We start from the raw sequence: 23,467 nt of genomic DNA, 5'->3' as shown, positions 1-23,467 counted from the left end.
CTATATTTTTGGTTTGTCTTTGTAGTTGATTGACATGAGTGACAGTAATAACTTTTGGTCAATATAGTTTTTAGTTCTGAGCACAAAAACAGAAAATGTTAAACCTAATATCTTATATAATTGCTTGCTAACTTAAAGTAATACTAAAGCTTTATTTTTTTAATTAAAATAATACAAATGTCATACTTACCTGCTCTGTGCATTGCACAGAGCAGCCTGATCCTCTTCTTCTAGGGTCCCCCACCGGCGCTCTAGGCTCCTCCTCTTCAGTGAGTGCAGACCATAGAAAGCCATTCTCTATGGCGGCACTCATTCTGGCTCACTCTCTGTCTATAGACACAATCAGCGTGGCTCAGCTTCACCCCCCTGCTCCCTTATCACAGGATTTGATAGACAGCAGCAGGAACCAATGGCTCCCTTTGCTATCAGTCTGTCCAGTGAGATGGGATCAGTCAAGAGAGCCACGGCTCTTGTTCCCAATGCTGGATTAAGATCAGGCTCAGGTAAGTATAAGGGAGCTGGAGGGGATCCTCTGGTACAGAAGGTTTTATACCTTAAGGCTTAAGGCTTTAAACCACTTTAAATAGAAGAAAACTATATACTGGAAGTATACTGTTTTCCAGATACTTTTTTGTTTTGCTTTTCATTTTACAAAAGTTATAATATCAGACTTATGGAAAACAATACCACTTCAATTTGTTTATTGTTAAGCCCTGTACACATCGGATTTTCTGATGGGAAATGTTGGCTGTTGGCGGAAAATCCGACTGTGTATGCTCCATCAGACAATTGATGTCCGCCTTCCCACCAACAAATGTTGGCTAGCATGTCTTAAAATTTTCCACCAACAAATGTAGTTGTTGGATTTTATGATCGTGTGTACACAAGTCCGTCGGACAAAAGTACAAACATGCATGCTCGGAAGCAGAAGTGGTCGGCCTTGTAAGCTAGCGTTTGTAGTGGAGAATTAATATTCGTGACATGGCAAATTATGAAATCTCAAAATGCAGAGCACAATTCTCTTCTTCTTTAATGGGATAATAATGAAGCTGCTTTGCTAGTAATACTGATGGAGTTATTGCAAACAAATTTTCAAAGGCTTTTTTTTTCTAGTGATATCAAGAATAATATTAATATGATTTTGTTTTTTGTTTTATGTGTGCAAGTTACCACAACACCATTATCCCCTAGTTTATAAGATCAAAGATACAACTATGTTGGTGTCCCTTGTCAATTTTACAGTGTATTTTTTTTAAATGTAACTGCCAACTTCCAAACTGTCATTTGAAGTAAAACACATAGCCAAGTATTATTCTCCACATTTTTTTTTATGTGCATTAAAAAAAAAAAGAAAAAAAAAATAGACATGCTATCTGCCAATAGAATGTAACCAAAAAGTACATTCCATGCATCCAAAAACATAGAAAATATACCAAATCAAATCATTATTCAACCAAAGAAATAATGTCAAAGCAATAACTCCAAGGCCAATAATAAATAACACGTTATCTCCTCCAATTCCACAACATATCTGGTTAACAAACAACCGTTCAGAAACAAACTGAAAAGCATGAAATGAAAAGCACAAACTGAAAAGCAATAAATGAAAAACGTGAAAAGAAAAGCACTTATCAACACTCACCAAACTTCTACTAACCCAAAATTAGCAGATGGAGCCCAAAGGGTGGCACTAAAGAGCTGAAAAAACACATAGTACGTCACTATGTTCATAATTGTTGGCCAATATTTGCGTGACCATGTGTATGCAAGACAAGTTTGAGCTAATGCCTTTCAGACAAAATTCCACGGTTTTGTTGTTGGAATGTCCGATCGTGTGTACGGGGCTTTAGAATGGCATAATTGATTGAGAATAATCTGCTATAATGCTTTTTTCAGTTGGAAAAAGATCAATGAAAAGTTAGGTAAAAGTTAGGTGCCATTAATTGTGTCTTAGTAAAAGACTGCAATATATCTTCCAGACATGGCTGTGATCCATCCAAACAATTAGCAGATAAGGGTTTTTAAACTAGAATGAAATTGGTGAAGTGGTAAAATTTTCCTTTGCAAAGAATACCCAATCAGAAGCAAGAAAAAAAAAAACAGCAGTTTTGGTTTCACATGATTGGATGATACAAAGTTAGGTATACACAGACTGAAAATTGTCCAGTTCTATGGGAACCAGATGAATTTCACTCTGTGTGTACCCGTGTGTTCAACAGAAGTCAGTCATTAGACCAGCTTTTGTTGAGTGGTCTTGATGGAAAACCAACATTAGATAAACGTATACAGCCAGTGACTGCAGCGCTGATCAGTTTATTCTGGCAATGCAGAAGTCCCTACTGTCAAAATACAATAGTGTAGCAAGGGAGATCCCTGCATCCAAATCACTTGTGTGGATGCAGGGATCTTTCTTTCTTTTTTTTTCATTTAACCCACTGGTTGAACTAATTAAAAAAAAAAAAACTGTCTGTGTGTTCCATGCTTTAGTCAACAAAAATTAACCTGATTCCCCAAGTCCTGGGGATAATTTCCTTGCAAAGTTCATCTTCTTTTGCAAAGTGAACAGTCTTTTTATTAAATCAACCCCAAAGAGTCATTTGTTTTTTACTGTCTGACATACATCTGTGTAGCATTTGTGAAGAATCTGGAATGCTGTATTTGAATTTTGAACGAGATTGTATGATGTCGTGTTTCCTTGCAGTTATTCTTGTATGTATCATGCGGTGTTTTGCACAACATTTTTGCCTTTGCATATCCTTTTCACTTGCAGTGCAACTGCTTTTATTTCCTTACACAGTGGGATGCAATGTGCTAGCATTGTAAATACATCTCAAATGTAATATATACAGTTGTGTGAAAAAGTATTTGCCCCTTTTCTGTTTTGTTTTTTTTGTTTTTTGTTTGCATATTTGTCACAGATTACTCAGCTCATCAAAAAATTTTATTATTACAGAAAGATTACCCATGCAAATACAAAATACAGTTTTTAAATGATGGTTTCATGTATTAAGCAAAAAAGCTGTCAAACCTACCTGGCTTTATGTGAAAAAGTAATTGCCCCCTAAACCTAATAACTGGTTGTGCCATCCTTGGCGACAACAACTGCAATCAAGCATTTGCGATAACAGGCAATGGGTCTTTCACATTGCTGTGGAGCAATTTTGGCCCACTCTTCTTTTCAGAATTGTTTTAATTTAGCCACAATAGAGAGTGTTCCGGCATCAATGGTCTGTGTAAGGTCATGATACAGCATCTCAATTGGATTTAAGTTCAGGCTTTGACTAGGCCACTCCAAAACCTAAATTTTGCTTTGTTTGAATCATTTGGAGCTGGACTTACTGTTGTGTTTTTCGGATCATTGTCCTGCTGCATAACCCAAGGTCACAAGCTAATGGCTGGACAATTCTCCTTTAGCATTTTCTGGTAGAGCTCAGAATTCATGGTTCCATCAATTAGGGTAAGTTGTCCAGGCCCTGAAGCTGCAAAGCAGCCCCAAACCATCACACTACCACCACCATGTTTGAATGTTGGTATGATATTCTTGTTATGAATTGCTGTATTAGTTTTATGCCAGATGTATCGGGACTCACACCTTCCAAAAAGTTAAATTTTTGTCTCATCAGTCCACAGAATTTTTGCCTAAAAGTCTTGAGGATAATCAAGATGTTTTTTGGTAAATGTGAGATGACCGTTTGTGTTATTTTTGGTCAGCAGGGGTTTGGCCTTGGAAGTCTCCCATGGATGCGATATTTGCCCAGTATCTTACTTATTGTTGAATAAAGAACACTGATCTTTCCTGAGGCCTGCAGTTATTTAGATGTTGTTCTAGGTTCTTTTATGACCTCCTGGATGAGTTGCCGTCATGCTCTTGGGGTAATTTTTGTAGGCCGGACACTCCTGGGAAGGTTCACCACTGTTCCAAGTTATTTCTATTTGTAGATAATGGCTCTCCTGTGGTTGATTGAAGTTCCAAAGCCTTAGAAATGGCTTTGAAACCCTTCCTAGACTGGTACATGTACATTACTTTGTTTCTAATCTGTTCTTGATTTTTTTAGATTGCGGCATGATTTGTGATCTGCTAGTGTGCTTCACTTTATGTTGTTTCTTGATTCAACAGGTCTGGCAGTAATCAGGCCTGGGTGTGGAAAGTGAATTTTAACTCAGCTTTCCAAAAAATTGTGGTTAATCACAGTTCATTCATGATTCAGCATTGGGGGGGGGGGGCAATTACTTTTTTCACATAAGACCAGGCAGGTTTGAACAGCTTTTTTTTCCCCTTAATAAATGAGATAATAAGTTAAAAACTGCATCTTGGATTTGGGCGGATTATCTTTGTGTAATATTAAAATTTGATTGATAATCTGAATCATTTAAGTGTGAGAAATATGCAAAAAAAGTGAAAAAATCAGGAAGGGGGGCAAATACTTTTTCACAACACTGTGTATGCATATGTATATATATATATATATATATATATATATATATATATATATATATATATATATATATATATATATTTTTTTTTTTTTTTTTTTTTTTCTTTAGGAAACTTCACTAACATTTTAACAACGTTTTAGCTCATCCAAATTCCATGTTTTTGTTAGTGTTGAAAATGGCATAAACTAAGAACATCAATGCTCATAAACATGTACCTACCTTGTACATATTAAGCCAAAGGTAAAAACAAGATAAAGTCTCTGCAATATACTTTTCACAAAATAAATGTATTACATAGACAACTGGCAAGTTATCATGTTTTAGCTCATTTTATTAGCTTATTATATTGGTAATATATGTTTAGTATGCCTAAAGTGGTTGTAAAGTCAGAAGGTTTTTTATCTTAAAGTGGATGTAAACCCCCCCAAAAATATGTGTTGCCTTAAATGAATGCATTTTAATGAAAACATACATAAAGCTGTGAGTGTACCTCATAAAAATGCTCCCTAAGCTTGTCTCAGCCCTCCTAAAACTGCTGGTCTGTAGGAGTGGCTTAGGACCCAATAATAGTAGGCAGAGATGTGATGTCACACAATCTCCCAGTTATACACACCCTCCAGCTTTGGCTCAAGAACGAGTACAGCACAGCTATCTGATATCTTTATGCCTGTGGGCATGCCTCCTGAGTATATCCAGGGGAATACACAGGGGGGCGTGACTATGTCAGCTCTGCTTACAGCACAAGATCCGTGCTAATCAGGAGAAAGATGATAGGAAGGGGCTAATAGTAAAACATCCAAGGAATACGGCAGCCTAAAGTGACAATGTGGACTGGAAAACATTCTCATTTAAACCTCTGTAAACAGCAAATCAGAAGTTAGGTGCTGGGAAAATAAGTTGCCAGCAGACTTATTTAGATGGTAACTACAGGGTTACTGAAATTATGGCAATCTGTCTGTCATAAATCACTGGTGCATTGGTAGCTGACTGCACTGACAGAGCTTGGCAGGAGTTGATCTGGTGAAGGCAGCGAGCAGCAGGGAGAGAAAACCCCTCTCCCTTTTGCAATGTATTATACGGAGGCTAATGCTGGTCTCGTCTTCAGCACAGCCTGTCACTCATAGGAGAGGGGGAGGTGGCAACACAAATTTTCTTCTTGTGTTGGGTTTATGTTGTTAAGAAGAGTGGGATGATTTCTGGAGAGGGGAATTACTTCAAGGTACCAAACTAAGCTCAAAGGCTTAGTATAAATAATTACTATTCAACTGTATGATTAGATTAATTTGTGTTTTTCAGGTTTACATCAACTTTAATGCATCCTAATGCTTACTTGAGTCTATCTAGATCCAGTGATTTTGAAGGCATGTCTCATCTGCCCAGGACTCCTTCACTCATTGGCTGAGACAGCAGCATGGCGCCATTGGCTCCCGCTGCTGTCAAAGTCATTCAGCCAATGAGAAAAGAAAGGGGCTGGGCCATGGCACTATGTCTGAATGGACACAGGGAGCTGTGACTCGGGTCAGGTGCCCCCATAGCAAGCTGCTTGCTGTGGGGGCACTTATTAGGATTGAGGGGCCAGGAGCACCGAAAAGGGACCTGAGAAGAGGAGGATCTGGGCTGCTCTGTACAAATCCGCTGCACAGAGCAGGTGAGTATAACTTGTTTGCCATTTTTAAAGAAAGAAAACGAGACTTTACAATCACTTTCCTGTTTATTTCTTTTGTCCGTATTGGTAAAACACAAAAAAGCGGAGAAACAATAAGCCAATACTGACACATTCCACACAAAACTTCAAAAATGGACTGGACAAAAGGATTGGCACCTTCTAAAAATTGTAAGAAATAACTGCATTTCAAGTTTATGATGCTCCTGTAATTTGTAATTAAACTAACCTGTATCAATTAACAGGTGCTGACAATATAGAACTGAGTGAGTCTGAAAAAAGACACATAAACATCAAGTTAAGCCTGAAAAAAAAATCATGGTGGATTCTTGTGAGCACTATAGCACTATGCTTTTATTGTACCTATTATTTTCAAGTATGTACTATGTTTTGCAAAATCCAAATTAGATTTCTCCCTCTCCATTTAATCAGAATATTTTGACAATAATAGGAGTCGTTTACTATAGAGTTAATATGCAATAGCGCCGCTAAATGCTAAATACTCTCAAAATAGCGATATCATGCTAATTAGTGCCCAAAAGTAATTCACTTTAGTGCTGGTGAAAAAATACTTCCAACATCGAATTTACTATAGCTCCCAGATAACAGATAGTGCCCAAACCCTTAAGCCCTATACACACGATCAGAAATTCTGCCAGCAATATTCGGATGTGAGCTTTTGGCCAGAAATTCCGACCATATGTATGCTCCATCTGACTTTTGCTGGCAGAATTCCAGCCAGTAAAAGATTGAGAGCAGGTTCTCTATTTTTCAGTCGGAAAAAGTTCCGATCAGAAATTTCCAATCGTCTGTACAAATTCCGATGCGCAAAATTCCTACGCATGCTCGAAAACAATTCGACGCATGCTCTGAAGCATTGAACTTAATTTTCTCGGCTCGTCATAGTGTTGTATGTCACTGCGCTCTTGACGGTCGAAAGTTCAGAGAACTTTTGTGTGACCGTGTGTATGTAAGCCAAGCTTGAGCAGAATTTTGGCGGAAAAACCTTAAAAGTTTTTTCCAACGGAGAATCCGCTCATGTGTATGCTGCATAAGCATCAGGGGATAGTGGTATTATATCAGTGATCTTTTATTGTAATCATTATATTGCTATAGGTTATATAACCTATATATAACCAACCTACTCGTCCTCTTCGTTCCTCTCAAGACCTCCTGCTCTCTAGCGCCCTCATCACCTCCTCCCATACTCGCCTCCAGGACTTTTCCAAAGCCTCTCCAATCCTATGGAATGCCCTACCCCAATCTGTCCGCTTATCTCCTACTTTATTAGCTTTTAGACGATCCCTGAAAACACTTCTCTTCAGAGAAGCCTACCCCACCCACACCTAACCGTATTTTCATTTTCTCCATCAGCTCATCCCCCCCACAGTTAATACCTTTTGTTTCAACTTGACCCTCCCTTCTAGATTTTAAGCTCTAACGAGCAGGGCCCTCTGATCCCTCCTGTATTGATTTGTATTGTAAGTGTACTGTCTGCCCTCATATTGCAAAGCGCTGCGCAAACTGTTGGCGCTATATAAATCCTGAATAATAATAATAATGAAGCATAAATGTCCACTTCTATGTGAGCTTTACTATTCAGATACAGAATCAGAATAGCAGTAGCTTAATAATTTTTTTTTTTTTTCCGACGGTAAAGCTTGTGTGTACGGGGCATTACTCTGATAGAACCTGGAGTCCGGCACATGGGAATAATGTTTAGAGCATAATATGATCGCCTAAATATGAGGTATATTGTTTAACCACTTGGGATCCGCGCTATTGCAAAATGACGGCAATAGCGCGGACCCACATTTCCGGGACTACGTCTATTGACGTAGTCCCGGTTACGAGCGGCCTGCGCGCCCCCTGAGGGGCGCGCGCGGCGCGCTCTGTGATCGGCGAGTCCGCGAGACTCGCCTGATCACCGATCCGTGTAAGGGGTCGATCCCGACCCCTTATCACGTGATCAGCTGTCAGCCAATGACAGCTGATCATGTGATAAAACGGAGCCGGTAATCGGCTAGTATTCCTCCTCGCGCTGACAGCGCGAGGAGAAAAAAAAAAAGCCGATCGCCGGCGGCCGTGTTCGGGACATCAGTCCCGATCACGGCCAGCAATTTAAACGGACACCTGCCCCCTGCCAGTGCCCACCTGCCACCCGCAGTGCCATCCTGAAATAAAGTAAGTGCCCCCCTGTCAGTGCCACCCAGCAGTGCCCATAGTGCCCACAGTGCCACCCAGCAGTGCCCACAGTGCCACCCACAGTGCCACCCAGCAGTGCCACCCACAGTGCCACCCAAAATCTGCCTCAAAGGTGCTGCACCCCAGTGCCGCCCATCAGTGCCCAGCAGTGCCGCCCATCAGTGCCCAGCAGTGCCACCTATCAGAGCCACCTATCAGTGCCACCTATCAGTGCCCATCAGTCCCATCTATCTGTGGTACCTATCAGTGCCCATCCGTGCCACCCATCCGTGCCACTTATCCGTGCCACCCATCCGTGCCATCTTATCTGTGCCCATCTTTGCCCATCAGTGCCGCCTTATCTGTGCCTATTAGTGCCGCCTTAACTATGCCTATCAGTGCCCACCAGTGCAGCCTATCAGTGCCCACCAATGCAGCCCATCAGTGCCCACCAATGCAGCCCATCAGTGCCCACCAATGCAGCCTATCAGTGCCGCCTAATCAGCGCACTTCAATGAAGGAGAAAAATGACCCGTTTGCAAAATTTTATAACAAACTATTAAAACATGATTTTTTTTTTTTTTTTTTTGCATCTTTTTTTGTTTGTTTAGCAAAAAATAAAACTCCGAGCTGTAACTAAATACCACCAAAAGAAAGCTCTATTTGTGGGAAAAAAATGATAAAAATTTCATTTGGGTACAGTGTTGTATGACCGCGTAATTGTCACTCAAAGTGCATCAGCGCTGAAAGCTGAAAATTGGTCTGGGACTGAGGGGGGTTTAAGTGCCCAGTAAGCAAGTGGTTAAAGATAATCTGCTTTTAAACAGCTTTAAAAAGTGATAATACACTGAAATATCTTTAGTCTGAGAAGAGATAAATTCCCCCTCTCTTTACAATGATGTGCCAGCACAACTGGGCATGCTCAGACAAGCAAACTATTCTCATTTTAACTCCCATGCCTTTTTTTTTTACCAAGAGTCATAGTAAATACCAAAATTAGAGCTGGGCTAAAAAGCATTTTTGAAAGTAAAAATTAGAGTTATGTAGCCCAATGCAAGTTTCAGCCATTGACTATAATGGTACAATTGTAACGTCCCCAAATAAATACTTTTAATGTTGAAATGAACGGTGTCTTTCTCTCAGATAAATTGTCCTTGCAACAATGCTTCTTCTTCGTCTATTTTGTTTTTAAGAATGCTAGAATGTGGAAAGTTTTCATGTTTTGGTAAAATATTTTTTTTGTCTGTCTCTCTCAGTTGTTGCTGTCCATCTCACAAAAATCTTTACCCAAACTCACACAGATGTCTTTACAAACTACAAACAATACCATTGCTGATGCAAATTTAAAATAAGCCACAATTTTGTGATATTTAGTATTTCCAAAATGATCATAATTTGAGTCCAAAAAATGTTATATGTGTAACAACTCCAGAAATAAAAATGTAATTCCCAAAAATGTAGAGGGTAACATCACTATTCTATACTCACACACCAAGAACCACCAAATATCACAGAATAAATCAAGAAGAAGAATTCCTGACTAATATAATTCCATCACCTATATGTCCAAAGAAATACAGTATCTTCCATTACATCAGAGGGCGGCGGTCACCCACATGTCATTGGGGAAGCCCGGCTTCCCCATTTGCGTCAGAGGGGGGCGGGGCCAGGTGACGGGTAGCCTCCGCATATAAGAAACGTCAGGCTGCCGGGATCCCGCAGTGTCTCCTCCGTGGAGACAGAAGATGGATGGATTCACTGCGCTGGATCAGATCAGCCATCGCTGGACCCCGGAGAGATGATCATTCATCGCTGGATAGCAAGAGTGGATTAACACCGCTGGAATCTTTTTTTTTTTTTTTTTTTTTTTAATAAAGGACTTTTTCAAAAGTGTGTTTGTCTTATTTAACTATTTTTTACACTTTCTTTGTGAAATGGTAGGGGTACTTTTGTATCCCCTTACCATTTAAAATAGGGGGGCCGGGATCTGGGGGTCCCCTTGTTAAAGGGGGCTTCCAGATTCTGATACGCCCCCCCAACAGCAGACCCACACAACCACCGGCCAGGGTTATGGGGATGAGGCCCTTGTCCCCATCAACATGGGGACATGGTGCTTTGGGGGCAACCCCAAAGCATCCTCCCAATGTTGAGGGCATGTGGCCTGGTACGGTTCAGGAGGGGGGGCGCTCTCTTGTCCCCCCTCATTTCCTGCGGCCTGCCAGGTTGCGTGCATGGATAAAGGGTCTGGTAGGGATATTTAGGAGGAACACCACGTCAATTTTTTTTTAAATTTGACGCATTGTTCCCCTTAATATCCATACCAGACCTGAAGGGCCTGGTAATTGAATTTGGGGGAACCCCACGCTTTTTTTTTTGTGCATGACTTTCAATGAGTGTTCTCTGTGTTACGGGAGCTGATAATTCATTATAGCCACGAGTGATTTTAAATGACTTTTTTCCCTGCAGAAATGACACTTTGTGCAGGGACAGTTCTAAGCACAGGAAACATGTGCCCCTTCACAGGCATACTATAGACACCCCCCAGGTACGAAATTTAACCACTTCCCATCCAGGCCAATTCTGACATGTCTCTCCTACATGTAAAATTCATATTTTTTTGCTAGAAAATTACATAGAACCCCCAAACATTATATATATTTTTTTTAGCAAAGATCCTAGAGAATACAATGGCGGTTGTTTCGCATTGGTATTTGCGCAGTAATCTTTCAAACGCATTTTTTTCAGAAAAAAAAGTTTCATGCTTAAAAAAAACAAAAAAAAAAACAGTAAAGTTAGCCCAATTTTTTTGCATAAATTGATAGATGAAGATATGCTGAGTAAATAGATACCCAACATGTCACGCTTCAAAATTGCACGCGCTCGTGGAATGGCACCAAACTTTGGTATTTAAAAATCCCCATAGGCGACGCTTAAATTTTTTTTAGTGGTTACATGTTTTGCGTTACAGAGGAGGTCTAGTGCTAGAATTATTGCTCTTGCTCTAACGTTCGCAGCGATACCTCACATGTGTGGTTTGCACACCGTTTTCATATGTGGGCGGGACTTACGTATGCGTTCGCTTCTGCGTACGAGCTCACGGGGACAGGGGCGGTTTCTTTATTTTTTATTTATTTTTTTATTGTTAATTTTACTTTTATTTTTTTAGTTTGACACTTACAAAAAAAAAAATCTGATTACTTTTATCCCTATTACAAGGAATGTAAACATCCCTTGTAATAGAAATATGGCACGATCGGACCTATTTACAGTGAGATATGGGGTCAAAAAGACCCCACATCTCACCTCTAGGCTGGGAAGCCTAAAAAAATAAAAAAATAAAAAACGATCCTGGCTTCCTAGCCAAATCGGCGCCGTTATTTTGAATGCAGAGGTCGGACGTGACGTCATAACATCGCGCCCCGCATCCGAGCGATCATAGAGACTTCAAAATCCCACAGAGTGTATCACCTACTAAAAGATTGCACTGGATTGCAGCATATGCTAAAAATAGGTGAAGGGCAATTAGCCAATGCACTTTAGTTTGGTTTATTCTATTATATTAACTCTTCAAATGCATGCAATAGTATGCAAGTATTCAATAATATTATGGTGTGGAATTCAAAAAATCTCACACTAGTTAACGGGCAGTTTACGTTTTTTGGTTTGTTTATTTTAATTTGCTTGTGACTGGAAAAATAAACACAGCTGCCTTAGGTGGGTGGTAGTGATGGACAAACTTCTGACGGGACATTTCGCAATTGCGAACCGCGAACGCGGCCGAAAGTTCACGAACCGCAAAGTTCGCAGCGGGCCCCATTGACTTCAATGGCAGGCAAACTTTAAAAACCTACAGGTCATATTTCCAGCCACAAAATAATTACTAGCTGTGCACACATAGTCCCACCACATGGCCACTGACATTACACATGTATGAAGTGAATCTGGGATCGACAACTACAAGCATTGTTTTTTTATATGTGAAATTCTGACAATTCAGGACTCAGGAGCGCATGAAGGCAATGGAAGACAGGGAAGGTCAGGGTAGGCTAAGAAGAGGGTGCAGGAGATGATCACCAGCACCGTGATATAGAGCACTGACACCAGCACCATGATATAGTGATCTGACACCAGCACCGTGATAGAGTGCACTGACACCAGCACCGTGATAGAGAGCACTGACATCAGCACCGTGACATAAAGCACTGACACCAGCACCGTGATAGAGAGCACTGACATCAGCACCGTGATAGAGTGCACTGACACCAGCACCGTGATAGAGTGCACTGACACCAGCACCGTGATAGAGTGCACTGACACCACCACCGTGATAGAGAGCACTGACATCAGCACCGTGATTTAAAGCACTGACACCAGCACCGAGACAGAGAGCACTAACAGCAGCACTGATACCAGCAACTTGCTGCTGGGCCCCAAAAATATGACACCGCTCAACCTCTTCAAACAGGAGGGTACGGGCATATAGTATGGTGTGCTTTTTTGGACAAGGAAGTGAGTTAATGTAGAAAGAAGGTCTGTGTGCTCGATTAAAAAAATCTTTTAAAGAGATATACATGGTCTGCTGGTCACATGTGTTGAATTCCTCCGAGATCCATGCCTCATTCATTTTTAGAAATGTGAGGTAGTTAACACTTGCGTGAGCTAGGCGAGTACGCTTATCGGTCACGATCCCCCCTGCTGCGCTGAACGTCCTTTCGGACAGGACACTGGATGAAGGGCAAGCCAACAGTTCGATTGCAAATTGGGCAAGCTCTGGCCAGAGGTCAAGCCTGCCCACCCAGTAGTCCAGGGGTTCATCACTCCTCAGAGCGTCCACATTGACCGTTAACCCGATGTAGTCGGACACCAGTCGGTCTAGGCGTCCCCTGATGCTGGATCCGGATGACACCTGTCGATGGGTTAGCTGAAAGAATGACCTCATATCAGAAGTCACCAACGTATCTTCAAACCGGCCTATTCTTGCAGTGCAGGCACTGTTGGATTGGTACCCGCAACTCCTTCTCTGGGAGTGGGAATGGCTCCTCTGCCAGCGCACGCAAAAGCAGAATGCAGCATTTCTCGAAGCAAGGCCTGGAAGCGCTCCATTCTGACAGCCCTCTGTGACGGCGGTAACATTTCCGCCATTTTGTGTTTGTACCGGGGGTCTAAGTACGTTGCCACCCAGTACTGGTCCTTGACCCTTATGCTTTTTATACGGGGTCCCTGTTAAAACACTGGAGCATGAAGGCCCCCATTTGCACTAAACTGGAAGCGGTGTGGTGGCCTGGCTCCTGCTCATCATCCAGGATAATGTATTCCTTTTCATTCTCCTCTCCCCATCCACGCACAACAACAGGGATCCCAGAAAGGTTTAAAGCATGCTCTTCTTGCTCCTCCTCACCCGCCCCGGCACCATCCTCCTCTGACTCCTCTTCAGACTCCTGTTGTTCACTTGTCTCAGATAGAGTAACCCACCTGGGAATTCATCCAGCATTGGGACTTCCTCATCTTCCCGCTCCTGCTCCTCCACAGCTTGATCAATGACACGACGCAATGCACGCGCCATAAAGAAGGCATAAGGTACTATGTCACTGATGGCTGCGACTGACCAGTTTGGTGATTTCCTCAAATGGCCGCAGAAGTCTGCATGCGTCACGCATGAGCAGCCACTGGCGCGGTGAAAAAAAAACAGCTCCCCAGAACCTGTTCTGCCGCAGAGTTCATACAGGTAGACGTTAACTGCACGTTTCTGCTGGAGCAGCCTATCAAGCATATAGAAGGTTGAGTTCCATCGCGCCGGGCAATCGCAAATAAGACGTCTGACCGGCAGATTGTGTCGCCGCTGAATGTCAGCAAGGCGAGCCAAGGCCCTGCAAGATCTTCTGAAATGGGCCGAGATTTTCTTTGCCTGCCACAAGATGTCCTGGACCCCAGGGTATTTGACAACGAATCGCTGCACGACCAAGTTTAGGACGTGTGCCATGCATGCCACGTGCGTAATTTTGCCCTGTTTCAATGCGCTAAGCAGAGTGGCACCGTTTCATAGTTAGGTTGAATAAAGACACCAGTCCATCAAGTTCAACCTGAGTGTCTACAATTGTCCCTATCCCTGTACATTGCCACTCACATCGGTCCCTACCCTTAAGGAGCCCACAATCCAAGGTCCCAATTCAGATACTATGGCCAATTTTTTTGACCGAAGCCAATTAACCTACCTGCATGTCTTTGGATTGTGGGAGGAAACCGGAGTACCCGGAGGAAACATACGCAGGCACAGGGAGAACATGCAAACTCCAGGCAGGTAGTGTCATGGTTGGGATTCGAACCAGCGACCCTTCTTACTGCTAGGTGAGAGTGCTAACCACTACACCACTGTGCTACCCATATAGCGGTGTATACTGGGTTCAGAGCACGCAGACAGCACGCACAAGCTCCTAACACTGACTGCAAGCTCTATTCTAAAAGATAGATATATCACTAGCTATATAGGTGAATATAGCGGTGTATACTGCGGTCAGGGCACGCAGACAACAACCACTACAGAAGAGCAAGAACGAAAAATCGGCCAATAACGATCGGTGTATACTGTGTTGAAGGTACACAGAACACCCACTAACTGCTACAGACGCCAACACACTACACACCACACACCACCTTACCAACTGTCAAATTGAGTGGTGTTAGCCACTGATCTGCCTGTAAACGCAAAGCTGAAAGGAGTGCCGGGCCAGTGTGGCTCTTGGCTTCCAGGCACAACAGACACAGCACAGCATGGCAACATCTCACCTGGCATGTCGAATAGGTTCTGGGGAGTTTGGGCGGCACAGCGGAAGAGACGCTAGCAGCGGAAAAGGAGGAGTCAGCCGAGGAGGAGAGGGAGGAGGATGGAGTAGGAGGAGGAGCAGAAGAAGAGCCAGGCCTGCATGCAATCCGTGGCGGTAAAACCAAATCTACACAGGTGTTACGGGTTACATTCTTGATGGCCGTCAGAAGGTTCACCCAGTGGGCAGTAAAACCTCCCCTGCCCGTGTTTGCTAGACCACGTGTCTGTGGTCAGATGCATCTTGGCACCAACACTGTGTGCCAGAGATACATTCACTTGCCGCTGAACATGGCCATATAGCTCTGGGATGCCCTTCTGTGAGAAATACTTCCTTCCTGGGACCTTCCATTGTGGTGTTCCAATGGCCACAAATTTTCAAAAGGCCTCCGAGTCCACCAGTTTATTTGGCAGTAGTTGGCGGGCTATCAGTTCTGACAAGCCAGCCGTCAACCGTTGGGCAAGAGGGTTATTCGGCGTCATCATTTTTTTACGCTCGAACATTTGGCCCACGGAAGCCTGACTTTTTGCAGAAAACCGTGAGCTTGGCGTGATGGAAGGTGGAGTGGAGGACAATTGTGAGGAGAGAGGAGAAGAAGTAGAAGACGAGGCTGGACGGTGAGAGCCTGGAGTGTGGCTTTGTGTATTCCGTTGCTCTCACTGGGCTCGGTGATAGCAGCTCATGTGCCTTCCTAAGGCGGTCGTCCCTAGGTGAGTGTTGGGCTTACTGCGACTTATATGTTGACTGCAAAGATTGCAGATGGCATTGTCAGCAGCGGACACGTTAAAAAAAGCCCACACTGCGGAGCCATGTGCCGGCGCCCTGGGAGCGCTAGATGTGACCGTACATGGTTGATGCCTCGCTCCTGATACATTAGCAGTCTGCTTTGTCCCTCCTGTGCAATGTAAGTTCTTCCTGCTTGTCCTCCCTATCTGCTGGTCCATATCTCCCTCTGAACTCCCCTCCTCTTCCTCTCTTGTGGGCACCCACGTAACATCACTAGACACGTCATCTACGTCACCTTTCCCACCGCTATAATTAGAGATCTCAGAGTAGGCAGCAACACCGGGGACCAACCTCCTCCTTGGGCTGATCTGGGTACTGTTGTCAGACTGCTGAGTGGTGGTTGTTGCTACCTCCTCTTCCTGATCCAATGCCAAGAGTGGCTGCGCATCAGAAATGTCTTGATATGGATCGGAAAATAATTCCTGTGACTCAAGCGGAAGGTATATGGTGGTTGTGGTGTTGGTGGTAGGGTCTTTGGGGGTGCACATAGCAGAGAGTGAAGAAGAGGGTGCAGATCGAGAGGATGAGGAGGGTGCAGAAGAGTAAGGCTGAGTGAGCCACTCAACCAAGTCTGGTGCTTCCTTTGATGTAATCACACGCACCTTCTGCAATTTCCCACTTTGGCTCAAGCCTGTTGCTCCTGCCCTACCCCTACCACCCCTGCGGAAGGGCCTGCCTCTTCCTCTGCCTGTCATTTTTTAAATGACCCTGTGACAAAAGTCTCTAGAGAAGTGCAGTATGTATGTGGAAGAAGGTATATAACACCCCGCTTCAATCTGTTGTTTTTGGGGGCCACTGGTCTATCACACCAGTTACAATACTTTTTTTTTTGGATTGCGTTTGTCACTCTTTGTAGTATCGCTGCAGAACCGCTCAGCTGTCACAATGCTGCACAGTGTAAACGCACTATACTAAGCTTTCTATATGTGCACGTATTTTATACGTGTATTACACAACTATATACTGCACACCAAATAGTACACCTATACTAGTCCTTAAGAACCTTTGTGGAACTAGTAGCTAGTGATTAGCAGACTGTACCTCAGTCCCTACACTGATAAAGGACTGCTGCAGAATATGGCAGCAGTTAGCAGTAGTGCACCACAACCCTATATATTGTGGACCTATACCAGTCCTTAAGGACCTTTGTGGAACTAGTAGCTAGTGATTATCAGACTGTACCTCAGTCCCTACACTGATAAAGGACTGCTGCAGAATAGGGCAGCAGTCAGCAGTAGTGCACCACAATCCTATATATTGTGGACCTATACCAGTCCTTATAAGGACCTTTGTGGAACTAGTAGCTAGTGATTAGGAATGAGCTTCATGTTCGAGTCGAACATATGTTCGACTCGAACATCGGCTGTTTGCCCGTTTGGCGAATTCCGAACGTTATGGGCACGAATTCGGCGCGAACGGCCCACAATGCACTGCGATGGCGCAGTGCAATGCTGGCTCATGATTGACCAAGCATGCACTGTGACCCCGCATGCTTGGCCAATCACAGCGCCGGCAGCGAGGAGAGCCATGATTGGCCACAGGCAGGATGCCTGTGGCCAATCATAGCTCAGGCTGTGTAGTACATGCCCCACACTATATAAGGCGCCAGCGCGGCGGCCTTGTGTAGTGTGTTGGCGTCTGTAGCAGTTAGTGGGTGTTCTGTGTACCTTCAACACAGTATACACCGATCGTTATCGGCCGATTTTTCGCTCTTGCTCTTCTGTAGTGGTTGTTGTCTGCGTGCCCTAACCGCAGTGTATACCGCTATATTCACCTATATTGAATAATTGTTATGGGCTGCTGGCGCTACCTCAGGCTGATGTTAAGTTCGAACCCGCATTAACCATTTATTATCCCTAAAGACTATATATGTGTTGAGACCGTGTTTAATATTATATCCCAATTACTGTGATAGTGCAAAAAAAGTTTTTTTTCCCCCTTATATCCTTAATCCAACCAAATGTGACTACACAACACTTATATTAATCACCATAAGTAAACTCACTGAGTTCATCACTTCTTTCAACAAAGAGCTAAAAAACCACAGACAAAAAACAAAAAATCTAAAATAACCAAGTAATACTTAAACTATTCTGTGATACTGAAAAAAATCCCCATATATGGGAGGTATAACACCTAAACCTCCACTGCACGTGCACAATCCTTGTGTTAGTTGTTATTTATACTGAAAAACCCCCAGAGGTTTGATAAATAATAAGTTCGTGTGAAACACCAAAAATTATGAAAAATGCAACCTCATTCAAAAAGAAAAAAATAATAAAAAAACACAAAAAAAATTGTGTAAAAATAAAAATGTGAATAAAAACATATAATTATATGTCAAAAGATTATATATATATATGTATATATAGTCCACAGAAAAGATCTTCTATCAGGTATTCCCAGATATACAATTATTCTGCTTCAGGTAACAGGAAGGTGACTTTTGTGATTATGCCTGCTTATTGGTGACTTCTGTGCTCATTCCCCCTCAAGGGTCCCCACTCACCGAATCCACGTACCCCCTAGGGGGTTATACGCCTGTAATCTGTATTCCACTTTATTGAGGATTCCACTGCTTGGCTCTGTCTTCAACAGGTCCTCCCCAGGTTTTTTAGAGGAGATAAAAAAGGGCTCTTTTGTCCATCAGTAGTTCCTCAAAATGAAAAAAATCCGCTCATGGTGTAGTATTTTGATATACTGAACACTTTTAGTTGGGGGAAGGGGAGCAAGCTGCAAAAACCTCTTATGGTTTAAAAAAGGTTTTCTTTATATATATGTATATATAGTGGGAGACTGATAGCCACTTAAAACATGCTTTATTACAAAAAATATTAAATATTAAAAAACTTTTCCATATGTCAAAAAAAGGATTCTGCACGACACTTTGTACAAGAAAGATTTTCCAAAAAAAATTACAATCTATAACAGTTGTACTGCAGATCTGCAAAGTTGTATATATATATATAGCAGTCATACAGCTCGAAAAATAAGAAAAAATAAAAATCAGAAAAAACAATAAAAATAAAAATATAAAAAATATATAAAAAAACAACAATACAGTCCTTTTTTATATATAGACAAAGCAGCGCTGTACTCAGTCATATAAAGCCTATTTCCCCAAATTTACACCCTCCTTCTATGGTGGGGAGCTCTAATCTCAGGCTCTATAAGGCTACTTATATGCTGAATGAAAAATTATTATTTAGCTTCATAAAAGTTTGGCATCCTTGCACACATGGAAACTAAGATACAAGAACAACACACCGGTTCGCCAGCATACGAGAGTGATCCCCCTGAGCGAGCGGCGTGCGCTCCAGCTGCGCTCCAACGGGTCAGGCGCACCGGAAGTGACGTGGTGTGCGTAATGACGCTGTACGCGTTTCGTCATAGACGTCCTCAGCAGCGATACTGCACACACTCACACCCACGTCTTTGAAGATGCCTGTACCTCCCATTACAAGACTCCAACCAATAGCTGGTCTGGGTGGGGCTACAGGTTTGTTTACATTTTTCGTTCCTCATTATACCTAACAGGCCAATCCCTATATATATATATATAATGTTTGTACTCATAAACCCTAAAAATAGTAAAGGAACACAACGGGTGGTGGTAAATACTATCTTACTATTCCTTACCATATCCACAATAATATAAAAGGGGGAAAGGAGAAACGGACACACGCAACGAAGAGTATCTTATTTTAGCCTTTAGCATGTTAGCTCAATGATATTCGTTTATATTAATCCTATTACGCCAAAGCGAGGGGCATTCCCCTTATTCTGTTTAGAGTTCTTTCATTTACAGTTAGGCTCAAATAATCCCTCAAAGCTATTTACAAACCAGCTAGGAATTATTTATATTTTTATTTTTTATTTCTCTACATCGGATACCTTTCACAAGAATTCCAGTTGTTCACCCCAGATGTTGTCTTGTAAGACTCATGGTGAACAAGGGATATTTTAATTTCAAATATAGACTCCACATGGTCACTTGGAATCTTTTGCCAGCTTATTTATCCACATCCAATACCTCTCACACGAATTCCAGTTGTTCATCCCAGATATTACCTTGTAAAACTCATGGCGAACAAGGGATATGTTAATTTTAAGTATACACCTCACATGGTCACTTAGAGTTTTTTGCCTACTTCAGGGCTATATCTACTTTTTCATCCCCAGATATTACCCTGTAAAACTCAGATGGGGAAATAAAATTCCCTGTTATAACCATAATCAATCACATTTGTTTTATTATACTATAATTGCCTAAATGGCTTGCTGACATACCATTGTCATTAGGCCTCGCCCCTTACACATATTCTATGTTTTCAATGTTATGTTATAAAGTTTCCAAAGGACGATTTTAATCACTCTCTCTTGATGTTTATCATTATTGAATTTAAATGGCAAACCATTAAAAAATCCTTTGGAAATTCTTTCAACCAGAAAGATAAAAGGAATCTATACACGCGTGTAAGCACATACTAACAAATCGCGTCCACATCTATGCACACATGTAACCACATGTGTATATGTAGGGGAACAAACCCAGATACTATCTAGTGAATCATCCTTTGTTACGGAATGGTTTTTCTCCCCCCTCACAGAAAGGAAGGGTACATGCATGCATAAATATGCCTTCCTTATATCACTTATAGTCTGAGAAAAACCCAAGCATGAATATATCCCACCTCACTACCTATGGATTTGCTATAAAGCAATTAAGATCTATATCAATATTTAGCCCTTTAGGGGCCAAGGTGTTCAATCTATATATCCAACTAGTCTCATTCTGAGATGTAAGGGTGGTCATATTACCTCCTCTCCAATTTTGCTTTATACAGTCAATTCCGTAAAATACAATTTTGGAGGGATCCCTTTGATGAAAAAGGTCAAAATGTCTGGATACATTATGGTTAGGGAACCCCTTCCTGATGTTATTTACATGTTCCCTAACCCTAATGTATAGTGGTCTGGTGGTTCTGCCCACATATTGCAGATTACAGGGGAATTCCAGCACATATGTGACGTGTGTGCTACGACATGTAATAAGTTCTCTGATTTTTCTCTGGATGCCGAGAGGGAATTAGAACAACCAATACAGGAGGAGAACGGAAGACATGCAAAGATATGGAGAAAGAGAAGAAAATATAGGGGATGCCGAGGAGGAAAGAACAAGAAAGAGAAGAAGAACTTAATAGGAAAAGGGATATATAATCTAAGTCAAGTGGAATTTAGTAAAGATGAAATGAGAATTTTAGATTTGGGTTCAAAATATGCCCCGGAAAAACATTTGAATAAATTTGAAACATACATAGATCTTAAAAAATTTATTAGAAAGTTAAATTTAAAAAAACACTTTGCGACGAGTACGGAAAGTAAAGTAAGACCAGTACCAGTATATACCCAAACACAATTGAAAAATAAATCGGTGTTCAATCCTAATACAGCAGGGAATCAATGCCTGACAGCCTTTAGCAAAATGGTAGAAAATGATTTGAGAAAACTTAAGGATTGCAAGAAAAAGAGATCAAATAGCATATGGAAAACGATTAAACAGCTGGGGGACAATAAAGAAGTAGTGATAAGGCCGGCGGACAAAGGAGGAGGCCTAGTTATCCTGGACAAGAAGGACTATCAAGAGGAAATGAGAAATCTGTTACAAATTGAGAATACATATAAAAAACTGAATGGTAATCCCAAATTAAGATATGAAGATCAGTTGAAAGCCTATGTGAGAAAAGGGCAAACAATGGGTATCCTTAATGAAAAAGAGGCCGAATATCTGGTGTCAAATTCTATGAAAACACCTGTTATGTATTATAATCCTAAAATACATAAGAGATTAAACAAACCACCAGGGAGGCCAATCATCAGCGGTATCAATTCCGTCTTTTCGAGGTTGGGAGAATATTTAGATACCTTCCTGAAACCGTTGGTATTGGAGGGGAAATCCTATCTAAGGGATAGTGCCCAACTTATAGAGCTTCTGAGTAACATCCAAGGTACAGATTAATATATCCACTAGCAACCATAGACGTAAATTCGTTATATACAAGTATTGTGCAGGAGGACGGTTTAATAGGGGTAGAAAGAGCACTACATGAACATACGAATATGAAACAAGAACAAGTGCAGTACATCATAGAGGGCCTAAAGATGGCCATGGCCTGTAACTATTTTTGGTATGGACACCAGTATTATGTACAGACCACGGGAGTAGCTATGGGTGCACGGTATGCACCAAGCGTCGCCAACCTTCTCATGAACATGTGGGAGGAGGAGTATATATACTCAAAGAATATACCCCAGTTAAAATTCTTTCGGCGGTATATTGATGACTTGGTGATCCTATGGGATGGGACCCCAGAAGAATTCGAAAGATTTCTACTAAACCTGAACAACAACAAGTATGGACTAACTTTCAGCGGAAAATGCGACAAACAAAAGATAGAATTCCTAGATTTAGAAATCTTTAAGAAAAATGACGTCCTTCATACAAAAACCTTCTTTAAAGAAACGGATAGAAACAGCTATATCCCCACTTCAAGTTGCCATCATCCGAAATGGAAAGCAAATATCCCAAAAGGACAGCTTCTAAGAATTAGGAGGAACTGCAACTCGAAGGAGGATTTTTCTTCCCAAGCAGACAAACTGGTTGCACAATTTACTGAAAAGGGATATAAATATGAATCGCTGGTTAAAATAAAAAATGAAGTTGGGAATATAGATAGAAATACCCTGATAAATAAATCGATAAAAGAAAAACAGAAATTTGACTTAGCATTCATTACTGGATACAATGCACAGTATTATGAAATAGAGAAAATAGTGAAAAAATACTGGCCCATCCTCCAGGAAGACAAAATTTTGTCAAAAATCCTCCCAAAGAAACCAAAATGTATCTATAGGAGAGCGCCGACACTACGAAATATGCTAGCACACAATGTGATTGATGGTCCTAAAAACAGTACCTTTTTGGAAGAACTGAAAGGGTTCTATAAGTGCAATAAATGTCTGGTCTGTAGGGTTAGTAAACCCCAACCTCGAAGGAAGAAGACATTTAGATCTAAAACAGATCATATAGAATATAAAATCAGAGAACTTATTACATGTCGTAGCACACACGTCACATATGTGCTGGAATGCCCCTGTAATCTGCAATATGTGGGCAGAACCACCAGACCACTATACATTAGGGTTAGGGAACATGTAAATAACATCAGGAAGGAGTTCCCTAACCATAATGTATCCAGACATTTTGACCCTTTTCATCAAAGGGATCCCTCCAAAATGGTATTTTACGTAATTGACTGTATAAAGCAAAATTGGAGAGGAGGTAATATGACCACCCTTACATCTCAGAATGAGACTAGTTGGATATATAGATTGAACACCTTGGCCCCTAAAGGGCTAAATATTGATATAGATCTTAATTGCTTTATAGCAAATCCATAGGTAGTGAGGTGGGATATATTCATGCTTGGGTTTTTCTCAGACTATAAGTGATATAAGGAAGGCATATTTATGCATGCATGTACCCTTCCTTTCTGTGAGGGGGGGAGAAAAACCATTC

The 23,467-nt window shown here is 41.7% G+C and overlaps 1 protein-coding gene across 2 annotated transcripts in view; it reads right to left on the bottom strand.

Moving 5' to 3' along the window:
* The window catches only part of LOC143996736 (dynein axonemal heavy chain 5-like), a 638,308-nt gene that overhangs the window by 176,347 nt on the left and 438,494 nt on the right, over positions 1–23,467 (bottom strand). The gene's annotated exons all lie outside the window — the stretch shown is intronic.

The sequence above is a fragment of the Lithobates pipiens genome, unplaced genomic scaffold, assembly GCF_037356315.1.
Source record: "Lithobates pipiens isolate NorthernLeopardFrog02 unplaced genomic scaffold, aLitPip1_a1.2 Scaffold_19, whole genome shotgun sequence".
NCBI classification, from domain to species: Eukaryota; Metazoa; Chordata; class Amphibia; order Anura; family Ranidae; genus Lithobates; species Lithobates pipiens.
This window is presented reverse-complemented; position numbering and strand designations above follow the sequence as displayed.